Here is a 26,171-nt window from a genome sequence, read left to right on the forward strand (position 1 = left end):
GCCTGCCTGTGTAATGATTGCAGCATCATGCTTTGTTAGCTGCAGGTCATTTATGAGAGGACTGTTCTGATGGCCTGATACGATTGGCTGCCCACACTGTCTTCCTTAACACACACACGCACACGGGCGCAAGCACAGTTTATGAGAGAATTTAAAACACTTTTGCAGACTCGATTAGTCTAGAACCCAACATGAGTCGATTAGAACAGAGAACCAGAGAGAGAAGAAAAGAAGAGCATGTTAAAGTGAGAGAAAAAAGGAGGGATGTAGTGGGAGGTACAGTGCATTCGGAAAGCAAAAACCAAGCCATGAGGTTGAAGGAATTGTCCGTAGAGCTCCGAGACAGGATTGTGTTGAGGCACAGATCTGGGGAAGGGTACCAAAAATGTCTGCAGCATTGAAGGTCCCCAAGAACACAGTGGCCTCCATCATTCTTAAGCTTGGAACCACCAAGACTCTTCCTAGAGCTGGCCGCCCGGCCAAACTGAGCAATCGGGGGAGACGGGCCTTGGTCAGGGAGGTGACCAAGAACCTGATTGTCACTCTGACAGAGCTCCAGAGTTCCTCTGTGGAGATGGGAGAATCTTCCAGAAGGACAACCATCTCTGCAGCACTCCACCAATCAGGCCTTTACGGTAGAGTGGCCAGACGGAAGCTACCCCTCAGTAAAAGGCACATGACAGCATGCTTGGAGTTTGCCAAAAGGCACCTAAAGGACTCTCAGACCATGAGAAACAAGATTCTCTGGTCTGATGAAACCAAGATTGAACTATTGAATGCCAAGCATGCTGGCACCATCCCTACGGTGAAGCATGGTGGTGGCAGCATCTTGCTGTGGGGATGATTTTAATCGGAAGGGACTGGGAGACTATTCAGGATCGAGGGAAAGATGAACGGAGCAAAGTACAGAGAGATCCTTGATGAAAACCTGCTCCAGAGTGCTCAGAACCTCAGACTGGGGTGAAGGTTCACCTACCAACAGGACAACGTCCCTAAGCACACAGCCAAGACAACGCAGGAGTGGCTTTGGGACAAGTCTCTGAATGTCCATGAGTGGCCCAGCCAGAGCCCGGACTTGAACCCGATCGAACATCTCTGGGGAGACCTGAAAATAGCTGTGCAGCGACGCTCCCCATCCAACCTGACAGAGCTTGAGAGGATCTGCAGAGAAGAATGGGAGAAACTCCCCAAATACAGATGTGCCAAGCTTGTAGCGTCATACCCAAGAAGACTCAAGGCTATAATCGCTGCCAAAGGTGCTTCAACAAAGTACTCAGTAAAGGGTCTGAATAGTTATGTAAATAATCGGTTTTTGCTTTGCCATTATGGGGCATTGTGTGTAGATTGATGAAGGAAAAAACTATTGAATCAATTTTAGAATAAGGCTGTAACGTAACAAAATGTGGAAAAAGTAAAGGGGTCTGAATACTTTCCGAATGCACTGTATAGTTGTGTTGTGTGCTCTCTCTCTCTCCCTCTCTCCCTCTCTCCCTCTCTCCCTCTCTCCCTCACCAGGCAGAGTATTGCATTACAGAGTGACAGTCCATTCATCTGCTCCCCCAGCAGCTGGAACATTTCGCTAAATACAAGATTCATATTATTACCACCTTATTAGTTCACTCCACTGTGTGTGTGTGTGTGTGTGTGTGAGCCCTAGACATGAAGGTATTTTCCAGGGGCTCTGGTTGTTCCTGTATCATGTGTGAATGTTTGTTTACAGTCAATGTGACTCGGTTTTAACATAATGAGCCCATTTCCGGCTTTTCTATTCAATAACATACAGTAGCAATAAAGTGTCCTTAGTGAAGATTAACCTTGTGGTTCGCTAGTCTCTGTCTCTCTGTCCCTTATTGAAACAAGAAGAGAGACTTGTGAAGAGTCTGAAGTGTCTTCCTGCTGCCTCATCAGAAACTATCCTCCAGTCTGAAAGACCAAACCAGCCCTTCAGGTGTCCTGAGCTAATGATGCCAGTCTCAGAGATCAGAGACCAGGGTAGTGGGAGGAACAACCCACACCTTGCTCCTTCTACTGTACAGTAGGTGGGCATTATAATACCCCCAACCCCCTACCTTCCCCTCTACACGTACGCACGCACACACACCCCTCTGATCCTCAGTCAGACTAGTGATTGTAATTAATACTGTGCTATAAAAGCTGTTGTATTCTGTTTGAAGGTGTGAGATTAGAGGGCTGGTGAGAGCAGGTAGTTTGCCCTGTTTAACTGTCTATTGGCTGAGAAGAGGAGGGAAGGAGTGTTACAGAGATGGGACAGGACAGAGACGGTAATAAGGAGATGCGCAGTAGGTGACATTAGCCTATAGAGGACATAGCTAACAGTACTGTACTACACCTACAATACTCTGGGAGAGATGTTTGGGTGCTAAACAAGGATGATAAAGGAAAACAGGTCAATTAAAGGTTAAGCTTAGGAAGGTAGGGTATAAATGGAGACAGTCAGTTAGCTATAGAATAATAGAAGAGGCATCACACACTGTAGACTAGACGCTTTAGACCAGGGATTCCAATTTCAGTCTAATACACAACTCACCGCTGGTCCATAACCTGCCTTCCACACACACCCTCTGAATGAAAACATATCTTACACCTCACACCCCTGGATAGATGACACCTGCATATGGTAGGAGGGACACAAATAGGGTTTTGAAAAATAAGCAGGTATATAAGTAGGTTTGGGGGGAAAGCAGGGCTAGCTAAATAACATTGTAACATATAGAGGGTGTTTAATAGGACCTGAGAGTTAGAGGTGTGGGACCATGTCCCTACGGCTCTATGGAGCTCTCTGAGGGACTGGGTTCCAGTGTGTGTGGGGCTGTGTGTGTGGCTCTCAGAAGGCCATTAGGGTTCAGTAAGCCCCTCAGGTGAAGTTTGACCTCTATTGCTCAGGTTCAGGATCTGCCTATTATTCCCCTGTTCTGACTCTCTCTGACTCTCTCTCTCTCTCTGACTCACTCTCTCTGACTCTCTCTCTCTCACACACACACACACGCTGGTCCTCTCCCTGTTACCTTGACCTTTCACCCTGCGGCTAGGAGTAGGTAAACACTCAGTCAGACTCAGCAGGAGGGGGGTTCTCTCCCTCACACACACACTCCACCCGGCCCAGCATGCTTCACTCCCTCTGGTAGAGGTCAAAGGTTAGAGCTCTCTCACAGCAGACCCCCTGCTTCCATTAGACACTCACACCCAGCAGGAGAGAGAGTACAGAGAGATGTATTGTGCTGTCAGCACACACACACAGTTAGTGGAAACCTCAGGTGTGCTGTGGGATTTCAGGAGGTTTCCTTTGTTCAGTGTGGTGGATGTAAAAGTTCTCCCTTTATCTACAATGAGGAGAGACAGGAGTCTGTATACGTGAGTAAAGACAAAAACACCAGATAGAGGACATGTTTATCTTCCGATCTCTCTCTCTCCCTCTCTCAGTGCTAGAGGTGTCACTACAGATCCGGGTTCGATCCCAGGCTGTGTCACAGCCAGCCACGACCGGGAGACCCATGAGGCGGCGCACAATTGGCCCAGCGTCGTCCGGGTTAGGGGAGGGTTTGGCCGGCTGGGATGTCCTTGTCCCGGGATGTCCGCCTCCTTGTGGCAGGCCAGGCGCATGCACGCTGACTTCGGTCGCCAGTTGTACGGTGTTTCCTCTGACACATTGGTGCGGCTGGTTTCCGGGTTAAGCGAGCAGTGTGTCAAGAAGCAGTGCGGCTTGGCAGGGTCGTGTTTCAGAGGACGTATGGCTCTCGACCTTCGCCTTCCCAAGTCCGTACGGGAGTTGCAGCGATGGGACAAGACTGTAACTACAAATTGGATATCATGAAATTGGGGGAAAAAAGGGGGGAAAAGTACCAACAAATTATAAATAAATAAAACAAAAGAATAAAGACATTTCAAATGTCATATTATGTGGAAATAGTTAAAGTACAAAAGGCTGCTGTATTTCATCAAATAGATTTCACCAAATAGATATGGGAGTTTATTAAAATTGGGTTTGCTTTCGAATTCTTTGTGGGTCTGTGTAATCTGAGGGAACTATGTCTCTCTAATATGGTCATACATTTGGCAGGAGGTTAGGAAGTGCAGCTCAGTTTCCACCTCATTTGTGGGCAGTGTGCATATAGCCTGTCTTCTCTTGGGAGCCAGGTCTGCCTACGGCGGCCTTTCTCAATAGCAAGGCTATGCTCACTGAGTCTGTACATAGTCAAAGCTTTCCTTAAGTTTGGGTCAGTCACAGTGGTCAGGTATTCTGCCACTGTGTACTCTCTGTTTAGGGCCAAATAGCATTCTAGTTTGCTCAGTTTTTTTGGTTAATTCTTTCCAATGTGTCAAGTAATTATCTTTTTGTTTTCTCATGATTTGGTTGGGTCTCTCTCTCTCTCTCTCTCTCTCTGTGTGTCTGTGTCTGTGTGTAAATATCAAGGGGTCAGTCTGGGCTTTCCTGTCTGCTGGCTGACAGGCCAAGGTCAGGGGTGAGAGAGCAGGACACAACCTAAACACACACAATGTGGGGAGAGGGCGAAGATCCATACAACAACCTGTCATTCCCCACACAGGGAACCATCAAACAGTACATTTGTGTGTGTGTGATATTTGATATGTTAACATGGCCATCATTCTAAATACGTATTTGTTCTTAATTGACTTGCCTGGTTAAATAAGGGTTAAATAAATACTTAATAAACATAGCATTCATCTATTAGCCTGTCATGACTTATCATTATAGGAACACACACAGCCAAGGTCACAATAGACCACTATCAAAACATGATATTTTCTAAAAGCCACCCGTGTAGCCTTTTATGATCAATCCACAATACACATTTGTTTATCCTGAATATAAAGGCACATTTAAGAGCAGGAACAAATGTCTCCACAATGCTAGCACCCAGAGTAACTGATGTATAAATATGTCAAAAGAGACTCTGTGAACAATCAGGGCTGAGTTACATATCACAAATCAGGTGTGTCATTGCTAAACGGTTAGCATGTAGATTGCTATATCATAAACTGTGACATATAAAACCTGCTTCAGCAAAAACGTTGACAACATGTTATGCATACAGATCAGAGACAGAATAATGTCTGTTGAAACAGCTGCTGAATGTCATGTGATGGAACAGAAATAAGTAGAAAATGACTTATTATTTCCCTCCTCCACACCTGACCCCACTACTTCAGCCTTTAGCATTGTGTGCAGACTTCTGTAAGAGAGAGAAAGAGAGAGAGAGAGAGAGAGAGAGAGAGAGAGAGAGAGAGAGAGAGAGAGAGAGAGAGAGAGAGAGAGAGAGAGAGAAGTATTCTAAAAGCCTCTCCTAATTATTCTAATTGCTGAGCTCAGGGCTCATGCCAAGGTTTAGACTTTCCCTTGGCACACACAAACACTGAAAGAAGAGAAGCGACAGACACCCCACCCATCATCCTTCTACTGCCTCCACTCCACTCCGCCTCTGTTCCTCCTTTCACCATCCCCCTCCCCCTCCCCCCTCCCCTCCTCCAAAATGGATTAAAAGTACTTTTCATTACCCATGCAGGCAGCAGATATAGCACTTAAAAATCACCCGGATATCATTTTTCACCCAGCAAACAGCATGCCCACTTTCAAACACACACTCCAACATAATTACCCCACCCTGTCATAGCAGCGAGATGGAGACTGCTGATTTCCAGCTGGTGTGTGCGTGTGTGGTGTGTGTGTGTTTAGAAACTGCTTGCCTGCCTCTTATTGATATTAAAAGCTCTGCATAACGGTTGTTTATATGACTGTCAGAGAGAGAGAAAGAGAGAGTGAGAGAGAGAGAGAGAGGCTCCACTCCCATCTCACCATGAACTGTATCTCTCCCTATTATGATTTTTCAGAAGCATGGCCTTTGCCTTATCTGTCATGGCAGGAAGAGTTTACGAAGTGCATTCACTGGGAGCGTTCACGGTGAGGTGAGCGTTCACAAGGAGGGTGTTAAGTGAGTACATGTTTAAAACACTCTCCCTGCTCCCCCTGTCACCCTAGGCATTTATCACAGTGACAATGCATCCACACACACACACAGACACAGACACAGTACACACACACACACACACACAGGGACAGCCACGGGTCCTGTGTGATTAACTGGGAGACTGTTTGATCACATTTTACTAATTTGTGGTATAAATCTTCAGCCTGCCATTCTCAAAGAAGACCATTAGCCCCCAGACTGACACACACACGCACATGCACACACACACACACGGACACACACACACACACACAGTGCTTTTACAAGAGAAGGAATGAAACTATGAGAGAAAGAGAGAGAAGAAAATGAAAGAGAGACAGAGGGAGAGAGATCGAGTGTCTGTGATGATGTGTATGAAACAGAGAGGCGTGTAATAACCAAACCAAACAACTCAGGCCTAATTATGACACGGGGGAGAGACAGAATAGAAAGAGCAGAGAATAGAGAACCAAGCAGAAATTGTAAACAGGTAACGACACAGGACAGGTGTGGGAGCATATGTACTGGTGAGCATGGGAGGAATGAATGAGTGAGGAGAAGAGAGGGAGAGGAGGATGAGAGTGGGGGGGGACAATCTAATTCGTTTTTACAGTGCCCTGTGCCAAACGGCAAAAAGGGTTGAAGAGGCACAGAGGAGCAGTTGGGAGTTCAGCTCTGACCAGCATGTGTTGGCAGGACCGGCAGCTGTTGTTCTACGTACCATTTTGAGTACAGCAGTTTAAGGAGCGTATGGTTTCAGCATGACCATCCCTATTCCAATGAACACTCTATAAGTCACCTCCATTCATATGGTATGTGGTTGAACAGTTGTCACTAAGCAGTCTAACTACCAGACTTCATTCCTTTGGTCTCTAGAGCTGGACTTAACTACCATCAGCATCAGTGTCCTTGATGTGAATCTGCCACATAAACAACTCTCCTGTCTAATGGGGATATTACACTTGCAAATTGAGTTAGGCTCCCAGGACAGGGCGAAGGCCTGACTCTGTATTTGATGCCGGGTGGGTTTGTGTGTGTGTGTGTTTGGCTGTGTGAGCTGAGAGCAAGGGCATGGTGTGTGGAGCCAGCCAGCCCTGAGCAGAGCAGAGAAGTCATACTTTCATGGTCGGTTTCCATTTAACTGTGGGAGTGACAGGGAACATGGTGCCATTAACACGTCCCACAGGCTTGGAGGAGAGGAAATGGACAGATAAAACCTCCCTGGGGAGGAGAGGTTAGAGAGAGGCTAGGACTTGGAGACCCGATTTAACTGAAGGACCTGCTGTTAAAAGGGAACAGGCATCCCTCCACCTCCCTCTATCCCTCCCCTCCTCCCCTCCTCCACATCCAAAACAACCTTGTCTCTCTGGAACAAAAGCAGGATTTACCTAGCATGACTTATTTGCCTGACTTTCTCTCTCTCCGTCTGACTGTAGTGTGTGTGTGTGTGTGTGTGTGTGTGTGTGTGTGTGTGTGTGTGTGTGTGTGTGTGGTGTATATATGTGTGTGTGTGTGTGTCGTAGTAACCTCTGGAGGTTGTTCACCTCATAAAGAGCCTGATCCCCTGGCTCCTCTTTGTAAAGTGCTAGTTAGCATATCCCCCAAACTGTACTTAATACAGTCCACAGTGTTAGCCATGCTACGCCCCAGCCAGGGTCAGTAAGCAGAGCTGCTGGTTGTGGTGCTGGCAGGCTAGCTGGCTGGCCCAGAGGTTAAGTGTCTGTCAGGGTGGGTGACACACGGCTCACAATGACTCTGTCACACAGGGACAAGACCAAACCAGCTAGGAGAGGAGCACCTCAGGGACTATAAAATCACTCAACTGAGAGAGAGAGAGAGAGAGATCCCAGCCAAGATTGATCTTTGAATGCAAGTGCCTTAGAGAAAAAAGAGCAGGAGAGAGGGCGATGGAGATAGAGAGATAAATAGAGAACGAGAGAGCGCCTTTTTATCTGACTAAATCATGCAGAACTAAAAGAAAATAAACTCAAACAATTAATAGTTGTCAAGTAGGATTGTGTGGCAAAGAAACCTGTCCTTTTAGCTACTCTCTGCTCAATAAAGGGGCACACGCAATACCTTTTTCTATCCCTGTTCCTGCACTCCTCCTCTCTCCCTCTATTCCTCCATACCTTTCTCTCTCCCTCCCCTATCCCTTTCCTCTTTCTCCTTTCTCTCTTTCCTTCATTCCTCTACTTCTTTCCTTCCTCTTCTCCTCTCTCCTTTCCCTCCTTACATTCTACTCCCCTCTCCCTCTCTCTCTCTGCCAGGAACAATCAGGTTTAAGGCTTTACTTCCTCTCTAGTCCCTCATTAGCATCCCAGAGGCGAACCGCCAGTCACAGCTGTTTCAAAGGACCTGCTAGTCCAATCAGATTCCTCATCTCTGAGGCCTTATCGCCACCGACAACCAGCTTCTCCGGCTACCACTTCACACAACATCATGACTATGCTGGTCGCTATGAGTTACGACAGGCATACACACACACACACACACACACACACACACACACACACACACACACACACACACATACACGCACACAAACTACATGGGTTGGGACAGCTAGTCAGAGAGCAGAGGCATCAGAGGGCATCTCCCTGGCATGGTGCTTTATCAGAAGTGACAGTCAGTGAATTGGTTAGTTCTATAGTGACTTCCTTAGTTATGACTCCTGCCTGGAGATGCACTTACAGTGAGGGAAACAAGTATTTCATCCCCTGCTGATTTTGTACGTTTGCCCACTGACAAAGAAATGATCAGTCTGTAATTTCAATGGTAGGTTTATTTGAACAGTGAGAGACAGAATAACAACAACAAAATCCAGAAAAACGCATGTAAAAAATGTTATAAATTGATTAGCATTTTAATGAAGGAAATAAGTATTTGACCCCCTCTCAAATCAGAAAGAATTCTGGCTCCCAGGTGTCTTTTATAGAGGTAACGAGCTGAGATTAGGAGCACACTCTTAAAGGGAGTGCTCCTAATCTCAGTTTGTTACCTGTATAAAAGACACCTGTCCACAGAAGCAATCAATCAATCAGATTCCAAACTCTCCACCATGGCCAAGACCAAAGAGCTCTCCAAGGATGTCAGGGACAAGATTGTAGACCTACACAAGGCTGGAATGGGCTACAAGACCATCACCAAGCAGCTTGGTGAGAAGGTGACAACAGTTGGTGTGATTATTCGCAAATGGAAGAAACACAAAATAACTGTCAATCTCCCTCGGCCTGGGGCTCCATGAAAGATCTCACCTCGTGGAGTTGCAATGATCATGAGAACGGTGAGGAATCAGCCCAGAACTACACGGGAGGATCTTGTCAATGATCTCAAGGAAGCTGGGACCATAGTCACCAAGAAAACAATTGGTAACACACTACGCCGTGAAGGACTGAAATCCTTCAGCGCCCGCAAGGTCCCCCTGCTCAAGAAAGCACACATACAGGCCCGTCTGAAGTTTGCCAATTAACATCTGAATGATTCAGAGGAGAACTGGGTGAAAGTGTCAGATGAGACCAAAATGGAGCTCTTTGGCATCAACTCAACTCGCCGTGTTTGGAAGAGGAGGAATGCTGCCTATGACCCCAAGAACACCATCCCCACCGTCAAACATGGAGGTGGAAACATTATGCTTTGGGGGTGTTTTTTCTGCTAAGGGGACAGGACAACTTCACCGCATCAAAGGGGACGATGGACGGGGCCATGTACCGTCAAATCTTGGGTGAGAACCTCCTTCCCTCAGCTAGGGCATTGAAAATGGGTCGTGGATGGGTATTCCAGCATGACAATGACCCAAAACACATGGCCAAGGCAACAAATGAGTGGCTCAAGAAGAAGCACATTAAGGTCCTGGAGTGGCCTAGCCAGCCTCCAGACCTTAATCCCATAGAAAATCTGTGGAGGGAGCTGAAGGTTCGAGTTGCCAAACATCAGCCTCGAAACCTTAATGACTTGGAGAAGATCTGCAAAGAGGAATGGGACAAAATCCCTCCTGAGATGTGTGCAAACCTGGTGGCCAACTACAATAAACTTCTGACCTCTGTGATTGCCAACAAGGGTTTTGCCACCAAATACTAAGCCATGTTTTGCAGAGGGGTCAAATACTTATTTCCCTCATTAAAATGCTAATCAATTTATAACATTTTTGACATTCGTTTTTCTGGATTATTTTGTTGTTATTCTGTCTCTCACTGTTCAAATAAACCTACCATTGAAATTATAGACTGATCATGTCTTTGTCAGTGGGCAAACGTACAAAATCAGCAGGGGATCAAATACTTTTTTCCCTCACTGTAAATATGGGTTGTATTTACAATGGTGTTTGTTCTTCACTGGTTGCCCTTTTCTTGTGGCAACAGGTCACAAATCTTGCTGCTGTGTGGCACACCGTGGTATTTCACCTAATAGAAATGAGAGTTCAAATTCTTTGTGGGTCTGTGTAATCTCAGGGAAATATGTCTCTATTATGGTCATACATTTGGCAGGAGGTTAGGAAGTGCAGCTCAGTTTCCACCTCATTTTGAGGGCAGTGTGCACATAGCCTGTCTTCTCTTGAGAGCCAGGTCTGCCTACGGCGGCCTCTCTCAATAGCGAGGCTATGCTCACTGAGTCTGTACATAGTCAAAGCTTTCCTTAATTTTTGGTCAGTCACAGTGGTCAGGTATTCTGCCACTGTGTACTCTCTGTTTAGGGCCAAATAGCATTCCAGTTTGCTCAGTTTTTTGGTTTTTTGTGTCAAGTAATTATATTTTTGTTTTCTCATGATTTGGTTAGGTCCCTCTCTCTCTCCTACACCCTTGCCCCCATTTTCCCCTCCCTACCCCTCTCATCTTCCTACCTGTCTGTACAGCTAGTTACTCCAGTCTCAGCCTCTCTCTCACCCCAGCATGTCATGACTGGCTACTGAACACCGGAATCATGGGCCCGCTGAACTATGGTGCTGCAGAAGTCAATGGAGCAAAACATACAAAGACCTCCTCCTCCCTCCCTCCCTCCCTCCCTCCCTCCCTCCCTCCCTCCCTCCCTCCCTCCAGCTCTCTCTCCCTACCTCCCTCCCTCCCTCCAGCTCTCTCTCCCTCCCTATCTGCCTTTCTTTTCATATCATTAGCTCTGGTGCGATTGGATTGAACATTTGTCTCGCTCTCCTCAGACTCAACATGGAGATCTCCTCCTCCCCTTGCACTCCCTCTCCTCTCCTCTCCTCTCCTCAGTTCCATAGAGCTCTGTAGTCACATGGCTGACTGACCTGATCTTTGTCTCTGTCTGGACATACCATTAGACCTCCAGCAGCATGTCACAGAGGTGAGACAGGGAGTAGGAGAAATCTATATCTGCTCTCTGGGCTCACTGTTACACGGTGGGATAGCAACTGTTTTTTTTTTTGTGTGTGTGTACAGTAGTGGTCCTGAAAGAGACCTGAGGGCCCTGCTCTCCAGATTAGTCATTTATCACTGCTGGCAGATCAGACCAGCCCAGAGCAGCCCACACCAACCATAATCACTCTTTCCCTTCTCTATCCCGCCATATCCCTCTATCTCCTCCCTCAATCCCCCCTTCTATCCCTATGTATACCTCTGTATTCCCCATCTCCAACCATATCCGCCCCGATCCCCTTGAATCCATTCTTACATCCCCCAGTATCTGAACTCTGATCCTATCTTACCGCCATTCCCCAAACTCTGACAGAGAGGAAAATAGGGGAAAGGATAGGAGAGCATAGGAGAGGAGAGGAGAGGAGAGGGAGAGGAGAGGAAGAGGAGATGAGGGGAGGGGAAGAGGAGATGAAAGGAGAGGAAGAGGAGAGCTCGACATTATGACAGTCCCCCACCCCTCCACCCCAGTCCCTTACTCTGGTCCTGACACTTAGACAGAGAGGGAATTATAATCATTGAGACATGCATGAGAGAGGGGGAGCAAATGTACTTAACCAGCTGACATATCCCCCAGTCTGCCTATGCTCTGGTTGGGGGTAATTGTAAAAGTAGCTAGCAGGAGGGAGAGAGGAGAGTAATCTGGAATATGCAGCCTGTCCTGTCCATAAACACACGCACATAAATGGGCACACATTCATTTCTCGCCGTCTCCTCCCTCCCTCCCTCCCTCTCTGGTCTCCTCTGGCTGTAGCTCCTCAACCCTCTCTTCCTATCCCCTCCTTCATCACTTCTCCCCCCTCTTTTCTCCCTCCCCTTCCCCCCTCTCTCTCATTCTGTTCTTCTGGCTGTTGCGCTCTCACCCCAGATGGGGCTTTGAAGCTCTGCCTCCAGATGTGAAGAGAGAGAGAGAGAGAGAGAGAGAGAGAGAGAGAGAGAGAGAGAGAGAGAGAGAGAGAGAGAGAGAGAGAGAGAGAGAGAGAGAGAGAGAGAGAGAGAGAGAGGAGGAAAATAAGAGGACTGGGAGGGGAGAAAAGAGAGGAACAATGAGTGAGAGGAAAGAAGGAGAGAAGAAAGTGTGTGTGAGAACCCTGGGGAGTTAACAGCTGGGGCTCCGCTACAAATACACTCCCCTGATTCTATCCTTCTCTTCTACAATCTCTCTGTCTTTAATTTTGGTCTGGGTCTTTAGACTAGACAGCCAGTGTGTGAATGGTAAATGACATCAGTGGTCTTTCGGCAGCACTAGAGACAGGTAATGAGAAGGCAGTGTGTGGAACTTGCAGGTGAATAGTTCACTGGAGCCACTTTAGGACATGAATGCTCTCAATGACTCTCCTGTTTTCTCTCTCTCTCTCTCTCTCTCTCTCTCTCTCTCTCTCTCTCTCTCTCTCTCGTCTCTTCCCCCTCTATCGCTTCCCCTCTGTCTGACTTTCTGCCTGCTCCGCTCTCTCATTCTCTCTCCCTCCTCCCTCTCTTCTATCTCTGACCTAGACAATAATTCCCCCAGAGCTACCTTTCCTTACAGTCTTTCTTTCTCCTCTCTCTGTCTCGGTCTCTCTGTCTCTTTCATTTCATGTTCTCTATAAAGATGCCCTGTGGGAGGGGTATCAAGAACACAACCCACACCACCCCTGAGCACAAGAACACAACCCTGTCATATAGGCCCACCCCACAGCCCCTCTCCAGCCCTTCAAACACACACACAAACACAGATTTTACAGTAACTTCACCTTTGTACAGTGTAATATAATGGCCACAGAGACCAGCTATCTGTATTTCTCTCTCTCTCTCACACACATGGACGTAGCCCTAACAAATGTTATATTTTCTGACAGCTTGCTATGATTTATGAAAGGTGTTCTCACCACAGGAAGATAGTGTTGTTTGAATTGCTTTCATGAATATATCCCCCCAAACTCCTCCTTTCCACATCTTCCCACTTTCTCTCTTTCTCCCCTGCAGACATATAGGAACCCCAAGACTGTTTCATCCACACAGTGTGTGTGTGTGTACGTGTGTCTGTCTGTGTGTGTGTGTGTGTGTGTGTGTGTGTGTGTGTGTGTGTGTGTGTGTGTGTGTGTGTGTGTGTGTGTGTGTGTGTGTGTGTGTGTGTGTGTGTGTGTGTGTGTGTGTGTGTGTGTGTGTGTGTGTGTGTGTGTGTGTGTGTGTGTGTGTGTGAGTGAATCAAGGTGGCTTTGTCTGTGGCAGGGTAATGATGCAGGAACAACCAGAGCCCAGGAAAATACCCTACTGTCTAGGGCTCATACAGGGAACTCATACAAACAAAAGCGTGAAAAAATCAACAGACATTCTATTACCCCACTCTAGTCCCATGCGGATGACGTGGATGTCGATTAAGGCAGCCCCCCGCACCTCTCAGATTTAGAGGGGTTGGGTTAAATGCAGAAGACATATTTCGGTTGAACGCATTCGGTTGTGTAACTGACTAGGTATCCCCTTTCCCTGTATGTCCCACACTTGACACTCACATTAATAACACCACTCTCAGTCTACAGTAGGAGATGGTATGGGGGGAGGAGGGGGGCGAAGTGGGGGGTTGAAACAAAGCAAGGGGTTGGGGTGAGGGGAAGGAGGTAAAGGGGGTTGAGGAGGGGTGAGGAGAAGGTGAGGCAGGGAATGATAAAGTACAAAAGGTGTAATAAGCTTTGTCTCTACTGGCAGCTGCAGGTAATGGGAGAGAGATGGAAACACACCAGGGGTGGAATATACAGTACAGTACAGTAATACTACTATTAAATACAATATTATACGGCTTATCCATGATGCTCTGGTTCCAAAAGAAAAATAGTTAAAAGTAAGTCCAGCAAAAACACAGAGAGTGTGTGTGTCCGTGTGTTTTCTATGCTGAACAAAAATATAAACGCAACATGTAAAGTGTTGGTCCCATGTTTTATGAGCTGAAATAAAAGATCCCCGAAATGTTTCATTCGCACAAAAATAGTATTTCTTTCAAGTTTTGGCCACAAATTTGTTTACATCCCTGTTAGTGAGCATTTCTCCTTTGCCAAGATAATCCATCCACCTGACAGGTGTGGCATATCAAGAATCTGATTAAACAGCATGATCATTACACACCTTGTGCTGGGGACAATAAAAGGCTACTCTAAAATGTGCAGTTTTGTCACACAACACAGATGTCTCAAGTTTTGAGGGGGCGTGCAATTGGCATGCTGACTGCAGGAATGTCCACCAGAACTGTTGCCAGATAATTGAATGTTAATTTCACTATAATTTCTCTAACATTGTAGGATAATAGTGAAGACATCAAAACTATGAAATAACACATATGGAATCATGTAGTAACCAAAAAAAGTGTTAAACTTTTTGCTGGTGACACTGTCCGCGATTTATTTAGAATTCAAGGCACACTTAACCAGCATGGCTACCACCTCATTCTACAGCGATATGACATCCCATCTGGTTTGGGCTTAATGGGACTATCATTTGTTTTTCAACAGGACAATGACCCAACACACCTCCAGGCTGTGTAAGGGCTATTTTACCAAGAAGGAGAGTGGTGGAGTGCTGCATCAGATGACCTGGCCTCCACAATCCCCCGACCTCAACCCAATTGAGATGGTTTGGGATGAGTCGGACCGCAGAGTGAAGGAAAAGCAGTCAACAAGTGCTCAGCATATTTGGGAACTCCTTAAGACTGTTGGAAAAGCATTCCAGGTGAAGCTGGTTGAGAGAATGCCAAGAGTGTGCAAAGCTGTCATCAAGGCAAAGGGTGGCTATTTGAAGAATCTAAAATCTAAAATATATTTTGATTTGTTTAACACTTTTTTGTTTACTACATGATTCCATATGTGTTATTTCATAGTTTCGATGTCTTCACTATTATTCTACAATGTAGAAAATAGTAAAAATAAAGAAAAACCCTTGAATGAGTAGGTGTTGTAAAACTTTTGAACGGTAGTGTATGTTAAGAGGCCAGGACACCCTGGGACCCTACAATATCACCCCTGGGAGCCTACAATATCACCCCTGGGACCCTACAATATCACCCCTGGGACCCTACAATATCCCTCTTGCTCTCCCATCTCACCCCCTCCCATTTTCTTATCCCCTGTCACGGTTTCGGCCGAGGCTGCTCCTCCTCCTTGCTCGGGCAGGCTTCGGCGGTCGTCGTCCCCGGAGTACTAGCTGCCACCGTTGTATGTTTCGATGTTCGTTTGGTTTTGTCTAGTTGTTGTACACCTGTTCCCTGTTAGTGTGATTATGTACCCTTTATATGTTCCATTAGTTTGTCATGTGTTGTGTGTAATTGTTTTCACCTGTCGTTTGGTGCAGTGCTGTTTGCCAGTCGCACTGTTGTTTTGTGCGCAGTCGGTTTTGGAGTGTTTTACGCACTGTGGCGTATTGTTCGCCTCCGGGTTGGTTAGACCCGTTTTGTTATTTTGGTTTATGCAAGTAAAGTCTGGTTTGACTTAGCTCCTGTGTCCTGCATTTGATTCACACCACATCCGCATCAGAGTTCGCGACAGAATTACACACCTTAAGATGGAATCAGCAGGAGCAACAGCAGCACCTGAGTCGCTGGAGGAGCACGTCCGCGGCCAGGATGACCAGATCCGACAACTGGGGACCGCTCTGCAGGACGTCATCAACACCCTGCACCGATGGGAGTCCAGAGGGGTACCCACACCCCCACCTACCTTACCACCACCATCGGTCGGTCCGCCCGTCCCAGGCCCGGAACCCAGTGGGATTCGGCTCTCGCTCCCGAGGGCGTATGACGGCACAGCTGCCGGGTGTCAGGGGTTCCTCCTGCAGGTGGAGCTCTACCTGGCCACTGTACACCCGGTGCCCTCGGGACATGAGAGCGTTTCCGCCCTCATCTCCTGTCTCACGGGCAAGGCGTTGGAATGGGCCAACGCCGAGTGGAGGAGGATAGACGCCACCACCATCTCCTACGCGGAGTTCTCCCGTCGCTTCAAGGCCGTGTTCGACCATCCACCTGAGGGCAAAGCGGCGGGGGAGCGTCTATACTACCTCCGACAGGGGAGGAGGAGCGCACAGGCGTTCGCACTGGAGTTCCGGACTCTAGCGGCAGATGCAGGGTGGAATGAACGGGCCCTCATCGATCATTTTCGATGTAGCCTACGGGAGGACGTTCAGCGTGAGTTGGCCTGCAGGGACACCAATTTCACCTTCGACCAGTTGGTCGACATGTCCATCCGTCTGGACACCCTGCTGGCCACCCGTAGACGTCCCGAGTGGGGTCCGTCCATTCCATCCTCCAGCACCTCCGAGCCGAGCCCTATGGAGCTCGGGGGTGCTGGCGCTAGAGAGAGGAGGAGAAGGAGCCCGAGGGGGGCTGTCCCCTGCACCAATTGCGGTCGTGGAGGGCACACTGCGGCCAGGTGCTGGGGAGGGTCTCCAGGAGGAGGGGACAACAGGCCACGCACTGGGGAGCATTCCCAGGTGAGTAGACGCCCCACTTACCCAGAGCTCTCTGTTGTGCACTTTTGTATACCTGTTAGTTTTCCACAGGTTGCACCTCATTCCCAGCATAAGGCACTAGTAGATTCAGGCGCAGCTGGGAATTTTGTTGATCGGAAGTTTTGTTTAGATTTAGGGATTCCCCCCCTGCCTGTTGACGATCCTTTTCCCGTTCATGCTTTAGATAGCCGCCCGTTGGGGTCGGGGTTGTTTAGGGAGGTCACAGCACCACTTAGGATGTGTACGCAGGGGGGTCATGAGGAGACTATTCAGCTATATCTGATCGACTCCCCTGCGTACCCGGTGGTGCTGGGAATTCCCTGGTTAAGTACCCATAACCCTGCCATTTCGTGGCAACAGAGAGCTCTCAAGGAGTGGTCTGCTCAGTGTGAGGGGCGATGTCTGGGTGTTTCCGTGGGGGCGACCTCGGTGGAAAGTCCAAACCAAGTGCCCGCATTGCACATTCCACCTGAATATGGGGATTTGGCACTTGTGTTCAGTAAAGCGAGGCGACGCAGCTGCCTCCTCACAGACAGGGGATTGTGCGATAGACCTCCAGGCAGGAGCAGCGCTCCCACGGAGCCACGTGTATCCCTTGTCTCAAGAGGAGAGAAAGGCTATGGAGACTTACATAGCCGAATCCTTGAGACAGGGATACATACGGCCCTCCACTTCCCCTGCGTCCTCGAGCTTCTTTTTTTGTGAAGAAAAAAGATGGAGGGTTGCGCCCGTGCATTGATTACCGTGGCCTCAATCAGATTACTGTGAAGTACAGTTATCCACTCCCTCTGATTGCGACCATGACGGAGTCATTGCACGGAGCGCGGTTTTTCACAAAACTGGATCTCAGGAGCGCGTATAACTTGGTGCGCATTAGGGAGGGCGACGAATGGAAAACAGCATTTAGTACAACTTCGGGTCATTACGAGTATCTCGTCATGCCATACGGGTTGATGAATGCTCCGTCAGTCTTCCAATCCTTCGTGGATGAGATCTTCCGGGATATGCAGGGGCAGGGAGTGGTCGTGTACATTGATGACATCCTAGTGTACTCTTCTACCCGAGCCGAGCATGTAGCCCTGGTGCGTCGTGTATTGAGGAGGCTGTTGGAGCACGACCTGTATGTCAAGGCAGAGAAATGTCTGTTTTTTCAGGAGTCGGTCTCCTTTTTGGGTTATCGGTTGTCCGCGTCAGGGGTGAAGATGGAGGTGGACCGAGTGTCAGCCGTGCGTAATTGGCAAACCCCAACCACTGTTAAAGAGGTGCAGCAGTTCTTGGGCTTTGCGAATTACTACCGGAGGTTTATCCGGGGTTTTGGACAGGTGGCAGCTCCCATAACGTCCCTTCTGAAGGGTGGTCCGGTGCGCCTGCAGTGGTCAGCTGAGGCGGACAGGGCTTTTGGGAAACTGAAGGACCTGTTTACTTCGGCTCCGGTGCTGGCGCATCCGGATCCCGCCTTACCCTTTCAGGTTGAGTTGGACGCGTCTGAGGCCGGTATAGGGGCCGTTCTCTCTCAACGGTCCGGCACGCCACCTAAACTCCGCCCCTGTGCTTTCTACTCTAAAAAGCTCAGCCCGGCGGAGCGAAATTATGACGTTGGGGACAGGGAGCTGTTAGCTGTAGTACAGGCCCTTAAGGTGTGGAGGCATTGGCTTGAGGGGGCTCAACACCCTTTCCTCATTTTGACTGACCATCGGAACCTGGAGTACATCCGGGCAGCTAGGAGACTGAACCCTCGCCAGGCTCGGTGGAACATGTTTCTAGCCAGGTTCGTATTTAAGATCACGTACATCCCTGGGTCCCAGAGCAGTAAGGCAGACGCTCTGTCCCGGCGGTATGACACAGAGGAGAGGTCCGTTGAGCCTACTCCCATACTACCGGCGTCTTGTCTAGTGGCACCGGTTGTGTGGGAGGTCGATGCTGAAATCGAGCGGGCGTTGCGTGCCGACCCTAGCCCTCCACAGTGTCCTGTGGGTCGGACGTACGTTCCGCTCGAGGTTCGGGATCGACTCATTTACTGGGCTCACACGTCACCCTCCTCTGGACATCCGGGTATTGGCCGGACAGTGCACTGTCTTAGCACTAAGTACTGGTGGCCAACGTTAGCCAGGGATGTGAGGGTTTATGTCTCCTCCTGCTCGGTGTGCGCCCAGTGTAAGGCGCCCAGACACTTGCCCAGGGTAAGTTACAACCCCTGCCCGTTCCACAACGACCCTGGTCCCACCTCTCGGTGGATTTTGTGACAGACCTTCCCCCCTCTCAGGGGAATACCACCATCCTGGTCGTTGTGGACCGGTTCTCTAGGGCCTGTCGTCTCCTCCCTATGTCGGGTCTTCCTACTGCCCTACAGACCGCTGAGGCACTATTTACCCACGTCTTCCGGCATTACGGGGTACCCGAGGATATAGTGTCTGATCGAGGCCCCCAGTTCACCTCCCGAGTCTGGAGAGCGTTCATGGAGCGTTTGGGGGTCTCGGTGAGCCTTACCTCGGGGTACCACCCGGAGAGCAATGGGCAGGTAGAACGAGTGAACCAGGATGTGGGTAGGTTTCTGAGGTCGTATTGCCAGGACCGGCCGGAGGAGTGGGCTAGGTACATTCCCTGGGCAGAGATGGCCCAAAACTCTCTCCGCCACTCCTCCACCAACCTAACCCCTTTCCAATGTGTGTTAGGGTACCAGCCGGTTCTGGCACCATGGCAGCAGAGCCAGATCGAGGCCCCTGCGGTGTATGAGTGGGTAAGGCGCTCGGAGGAGACGTGGAACGCTGCACACGTCCATCTGCAGCGGGCCATCCGTCGACACAAGGCGAGCGCCGATCTCCACCGCAGTGAGGGGCCGGTGTACGCACCTGGAGATCGAGTCTGGCTCTCAACCAGAAACCTGCCCCTCCGCCTGCCCTGCCGGAAGCTGGGTCGGCGGTTTGTGGGGCCTTTTAAAGTCCTGAGAAGATTGAACGAGGTGTGTTATAGGTTACAACTGCCTATTGAGTATAAGAATATTAACCCCTCGTTCCATGTGTCTCTTCTCAGGCCGGTGGTAGCTGGTCCACTCCAGGAAGGTGAGATAGGAGAGACTCCTCCGCCCCCACTGGACATCGAGGGGGCTCCGGCGTACACCGTTCGGTCCATCTTGGACTCGAGACGTCGGATGGGGGTCTCCAGTATCTCGTGGAGTGGGAGGGTACGGCCCGGAGGAACGGTGCTGCGTGCCGCGGAGGGACATCCTAGACCCGTCTCTCCTGTCGGAGTTCCACCGGGGGCACCCCGCGCGCCCGGCTCCGCGTCCTCCTGGTCGTCCCCGAGGCCGGGGTCGGCGCACGGCTGGAGCCGCGCGTCAAGGGGGGGGTACTGTCACGGTTTTGGCCGAGGCTGCTCCTCCTCCTTGCTCGGGCAGGCTTTGGCGGTCGTCGTCCCCGGAGTACTAGCTGCCACCGTTGTATGTTTCGATGTTTGTTTGGTTTTGTCTAGTTGTTGTACACCGGTTCCCTGTTAGTGTGATTATGTACCCTTTATATGTTCCATTAGTTTGTCATGTGTTGTGTGTAATTGTTTTCACCTGTCGTTTGGTGCAGTGCTGTTTGCCAGTCGCTCATTTTGTACCGTCGCACTGTTGTTTTGTGCGCAGTCGGTTTTGGAGTGTTTTACGCACTGTGGCGTATTGTTCGCCTCCGGGTTGGTTAGACCCGTTTTGTTATTTTGGTTTATGCAAGTAAAGTCTGGTTTGACTTAGCTCCTGTGTCCTGCATTTGATTCACACCACATCCGCATCAGAGTTCGCGACATCCCCTCACTCAATCCCACCTCTCTCTCTCTCTCTTTCCTTAACCCCTTAGTCACTCACGCTCTCTTCTCCATATTCTCACCGCCTCTCCATCTCCACTCCCACCTCCCTGAGAGGCACGGCAGGGGTGTGTGGGGTTTGTGTAAAGGTGAAGGGAGCATGGAAGACTGTGCATTTAGGATAAAACAAAGCAGTATTTCAGTCATGTGCAGCAACAAGCTACCTCCGGTACTGAAGTTTGTTAGAAAGCAAACATGCATCCTCCTTCTGTCTCTCCTTCACATTTTTTATTCCATCTTAGCATCATTCTCTCTTTCTCCTTCTCTTCCACTCTCTCCCTCTTTCTCTCTCTCTCCCACTCTCGCCTTCTTTCTCTCTCACCCTTTGTTGTTGTTTTATACAATTACCCTTGTAACAACATGGTCTTCTTGTGAGTGAAGATTATTTTTTACGTTGTTCTGGAAAATTAATGTCTATGAGCAGAATCCCATCCATCAAATAGTGAAAGCAGAGGTCATTCAGGAAATGATAAAAAGGCTAGATTAAGTATCTCCTTCATGGACACACAAGGACGCACACACACGGTAACAATGTTGTGGAAGTATAGGGGATCCTGAACAGCAAAACTTCACACCATTTTGTGACTTTAAAATTGAGTTACACAGAGTAAGTGGATGAGATGGTTGTTTCTATGTGTTTATAATTTAGTGTTAAATCAGTTGGATTCTAGATATGATATGGGTTCAATTAATCTTGGTTCAGATTTGTATGCACAACATGCTACGATTCACCTTGATCCTCATCAATCAATGAGGTAATATTATGTAGCATCAAATCATGTTCCTGAGCTGTATGTCTGCTATTGATGATCAAGCCGTGCTGCCCATACTGTCACACAGTTCTCACAGGGAGGTCAGGACACACTCTCACACACACAAACAAGTCAGTATTGAGTGGGGCTCTTCCTCCCCAGTATGTGAAGCTGTTGACATATTAATGTCATGCATTCATTATTGACAGTAAATTCAATTTGAAAAGCAAATGGCCGTCAACCTTCCTCTCCTTTAAATCTTTTAAACTGTCCGTACATGTAAAATCATATGGCTATTGAATAATACACAACTAACACGAGACAGGTATATCTGACACACACACGGTCTCCTTAGTCACTGATGAATATATGAGAGGGTTTACACATCCACAGATCTGATGTGCCAATACCAGCACTGAGTCCTGACCTCAGAATACACTATCAATATAAAACATTGGCACATGTTGGTTAAGGGGAATGAAAGAGAGAAACCTGGATGGACAGAGAGAGAGAGGGGTGGTGATGGAGTGATGAAGATGTTTGAGGCTACGTTAACTACAGCATATCCTAAACAGTGGCAGGTGAGGGTCAGCATGCCCTGGTATGTGATTCTCAATTTCAATTACATTTAAGGGCTTTATTGGCATGGGAAACGTATGTTAACATTGCCAAAGCAAGTGAAGTAGATAGTAAGCAAAAGTGAAATAAACAATACATATTAACAGTAAACATTACACTCAGAAGTTCCAAAAGAAAAAATACATTTCAAATGTCATATTATGTATATATACAGTGTTGTAACAATGTGTAAATAGTTAAAGTACAAATGGCAACAGGTCACAAATCTTGCTGCTGTGATTGCACACTGTAGTTTTTCACCCAGTAGATAAGGGAGTTTATCAAAATTGGGTTTGTTTTCAATTTTTTTGTGGATCTCTGTAATCTGAGGGAAATATGTGTCTCTATTATGGTCATACATTTGGCAGGAGGTCAGGAAGTGCAGCTCAGTTTCCACCTCATTTTGTGGGCAGTGTGCACATAGCCTGCCTTCTCTTGAGAGCCAGGTCTGTGATATTTTCTCTCTCTCTCTGGTACAGTATATTTCTATTTGACAGGTTGAGGGATGGTTAGTCAGGTGGTTCTACTGTGGTGGTCTTGTCCTCTTCCTAAATGATTGATACTTCGTTACCCTGCCTGCCTGCATGCCTGGCTGCAGACCACACTGGCTCCCTCCCTGTCGTGTGTCTGCATCTGGCTCAACACACATGGGCCTTGTGTAAGGTGATTAAGCAAAGTGGTGTGCTCTCTCAGACCTCTTCATTTCATTTATTTTAAAAGCCATCTCCCCATCCTTCCTTACCCAACCCCCCTAACAACCCCCCTCACCCCCCAACCCTTAAGCAGGAGAAGCATCTTAAAGCTTGATGATATGATAGAGCGAGTCACAGGTTGAGTGTCGGAGTGTGTGTGTGTGTGTGTGTGTGTGTGTGTGTGTATGTGTGTGTACTCTAACTCTAGAGCCAAACATTGTAGAGTAGTCAGGCATCAGTAAGTGATCCATAGTATAGATGATCACAATGATGGGAGTGTGTGTGATCAATAGTGCTCTCACCAAAGATTTATTGCTCTCTGATCGATTAGACATTCCTATCTGCCTCTCTGAAATCAACTGCATTTCCTGTGTAATGAAACCTGGTCAAAGCCACTTAAAATTAAACACGTTCTACACTATTACTTATGCAAGGGGAAAACAAAGATTTTAATTGGAGAGAGAAATTATAGCCTAAATTCTCACATTTCTCATATAGTAGAGCCTAAGGCAGATATTTTGGTAGGTATTTCACATTGATAGTTGTGACATGTAATATGCATTATATCTGTGATGTACTAGAGAGTAAAACATAAGAGAACCAAATGATCAGAAATGTGAGAATGCAGACAGAGTATGCTATCAGTTAGGCAAGGAATTGTGGTGTAATAATGTGTTGTGAGTGTTGTTGGGTCTTCTTCAGTAAACCTCTGATATTTGTTCTGGGTTTTGTACCGTTTTTTTGTTTCTCTTTTGAAAAGCGTGTCCATTTCCGGATAAAGGTTTTACCACAACAGATATACTATCTATTTCCTCCTCTGTCTAAGGCCCAAGAGACAGGGACAGTTGGACACACTTATAGGGCTGTGGCGGTCTGGAAATTTTATCAGCCGGTTATTGTCATGCAAAAGACTGCCGGTCTCACTGTAATTGACCGTTAATTAACATAAACACATCTCACGGTAACTGACCGTTCATTAACATAAACACGTTTAGTATCTCCAGGCCTCCATGCATACAAGCCGCTGATGCGCACCTTTGCAACATCTACATTTTAAAAAGTTGAATAAATCAATTGAATATACACCATCACAATAAAACCATTATTTATTTTAGGCAGGTCTAAAGAAACATTTTGATATGAAGAAAATGTATTTCAGAAGAACAGAATATGAGTTGACCTACTGTATGTTGTCTGGCTATGCTCCATGCCATAGGTTGTAGGCGTGTTCATTTATCAGACAAGATATGTTTAAGTCCCATGCCATTATTTTTATATTATATGATTTTATAGTAAGAAGAATATAATTGAACTTAGTTTAATAAAATAGAAAGGATATTTGAAATGGCTATGTTGAGCGTACAAAAGTGATCATTTGAAACAGGTCCTACAGTATATGCTAGATTTAGAGTTATTTGGCAACTTTAGTTGTGAATGATACAAACCTTAGAATTCCTTAAAAATCAAAACATTTATGGGCTGCATGATGCGACTATAGGCTATTGATGATTTGAGAAAGTAGCAAAAAATGCTTGCGCTCTGTTCCTTGCCTCAGGCTGCACAGCTGTTCTCTCATCAAGTGATCATATTTTCACCAATCACATTATTCTCAATTTAATCTTGTCTTTACTAATACAGTGGGGGAAAAAAGTATTTAGTCAGCCACCAATTGTGCAAGTTCTCCCACTTAATACTTATTTTCCACCATAATTTGCAAATAAATTCATTAAAAATCCTACAATGTGATTTTCTGGATTTTTTTTCCTCAATTTGTCTTGCACAATTGGTGGCTGACTAAATAATTTTTTTCCCTACTGTATGTCAAATTAGTTTCAATTTAGAATGGCCCAATATCAAATGGGCAGGAACAGGGGCAGGGGAAAAAATACATGTAATCTGTATGCACTCGAACAGGGAATGGAGGCCTCGCACTTTCCCACCAGTCCGTTTGTCAATGATGCCTGGTAGGCTACTTCGGTTTTATAGCAGAGCATGGGCTTAATATGAGCAGCTGAGAAATAAATAAAAGAACATTTATTTCACTCCATGCATCAACCACTGTTTGAGGATGTCACGGATTCAGCCGAGGCTGCTCCTCCTCCTTGCTCGGGCAGGCTTCGGCGTTCGTCGTCCACCGGAGTACTAGCTGCTGCCGATCGATGTTTCGGTGTTTGTCTTGTTTAGTCTTTATTGTGTACACCTGTTTCACATTATGTTTGATTGTGTTCCCTTTAAAACCCTCTGTGTCTCATTGTGTATTGTGCGTTAATGTTTTGGTCTTTGCGGCAGTTGCCCTTGTGTGCGGGTTTTGTTATTTTTCCTCGCTGTTCGAGGTTGCCAGTGTACTTTGTTTTGTTGCACTGTATCTAGTAAAAGTTCTGCCAGTAGCTCGGTGTCCTGCTCTTGACTTCGCCTACCGCATACACGTCGCCCTGACAGAGGAGCATGCTCTCGCTGCGCAACAGGTGATATTCCACCCAAACTCTGTATGCCATGGGCTCTCCAATCCTCTTCCTGCAGCTACGCAGTGCTTAATTTGGGAAACCAAGTGAAATCTGTTTGGGAACATCGTAGTAACATGTTTTCGCAACAAAACATATTTCACTAAACTGTTGACAGCCCCTCTGCGCGCTCGAGAAAGGAATAAATGCGAGAGATGAGGAGATGGAAAAGCATTGTGGTGAGATATTCTGTATAGCTAAAAGGTCATGTGTAACCCAATTAATTATGAAAATAAATAAAAATCCCTATTACTAAGCTATTCAGAATTGCCCTGCACAATCAATGAACCAACTGCATTGCCTAGGGCTATACGTTCTCTCCGAGACTCGTGGACATTTTGGAGCATAGCATAAGGTAACCAGTCCATCCAGTATGCATAATGATACAGTCCACACTCAAAGGCGTTTACTCAAATTTGTTTAATTTTGGAGTGGAGTATAGGCTAGACCAATTATGTACCAAAGACTTCTAAAATCAGTTTTGTTTTATGTTTTTCTGCCATGCATAATATGCGATACGCTATGCATTGTATAGCGGCACAATCATCATTATAATTCAGGGGGTTTTTTCGGGCTTGAGCTCATAAGCCTATGCATATGCATAAGCTCTAATATGCATATGGTGTTTTGAATTAATCATCACCTTAGAAAGCTGTCCATTTCGTTGTGTTATGCTTTGAAACAACATCCACAATGACCATGTTTTCTACTCAACGGTCACGTGGAATTTTACTTGGGTCACGACTAGGGCTGTGGTGGTCATGAAATTTTGTGAGCCGAAGATTGCCAAGCAAATAACTGCCGATCTCACGGTGTGATGAGTGATTTCGAAGGAGTCAGGCGCAGGAGGGTAAATCACAGAATAACAGGACTTATTCCGAAACACAAAGTTATGCAATAATACGTCAAAACACTTCAGAGTGCAAAACAGGTACACTGGAAA

This window comes from Coregonus clupeaformis, chromosome 11, assembly GCF_020615455.1.
Source record: "Coregonus clupeaformis isolate EN_2021a chromosome 11, ASM2061545v1, whole genome shotgun sequence".
NCBI lineage: Eukaryota > Metazoa > Chordata > Actinopteri > Salmoniformes > Salmonidae > Coregonus > Coregonus clupeaformis.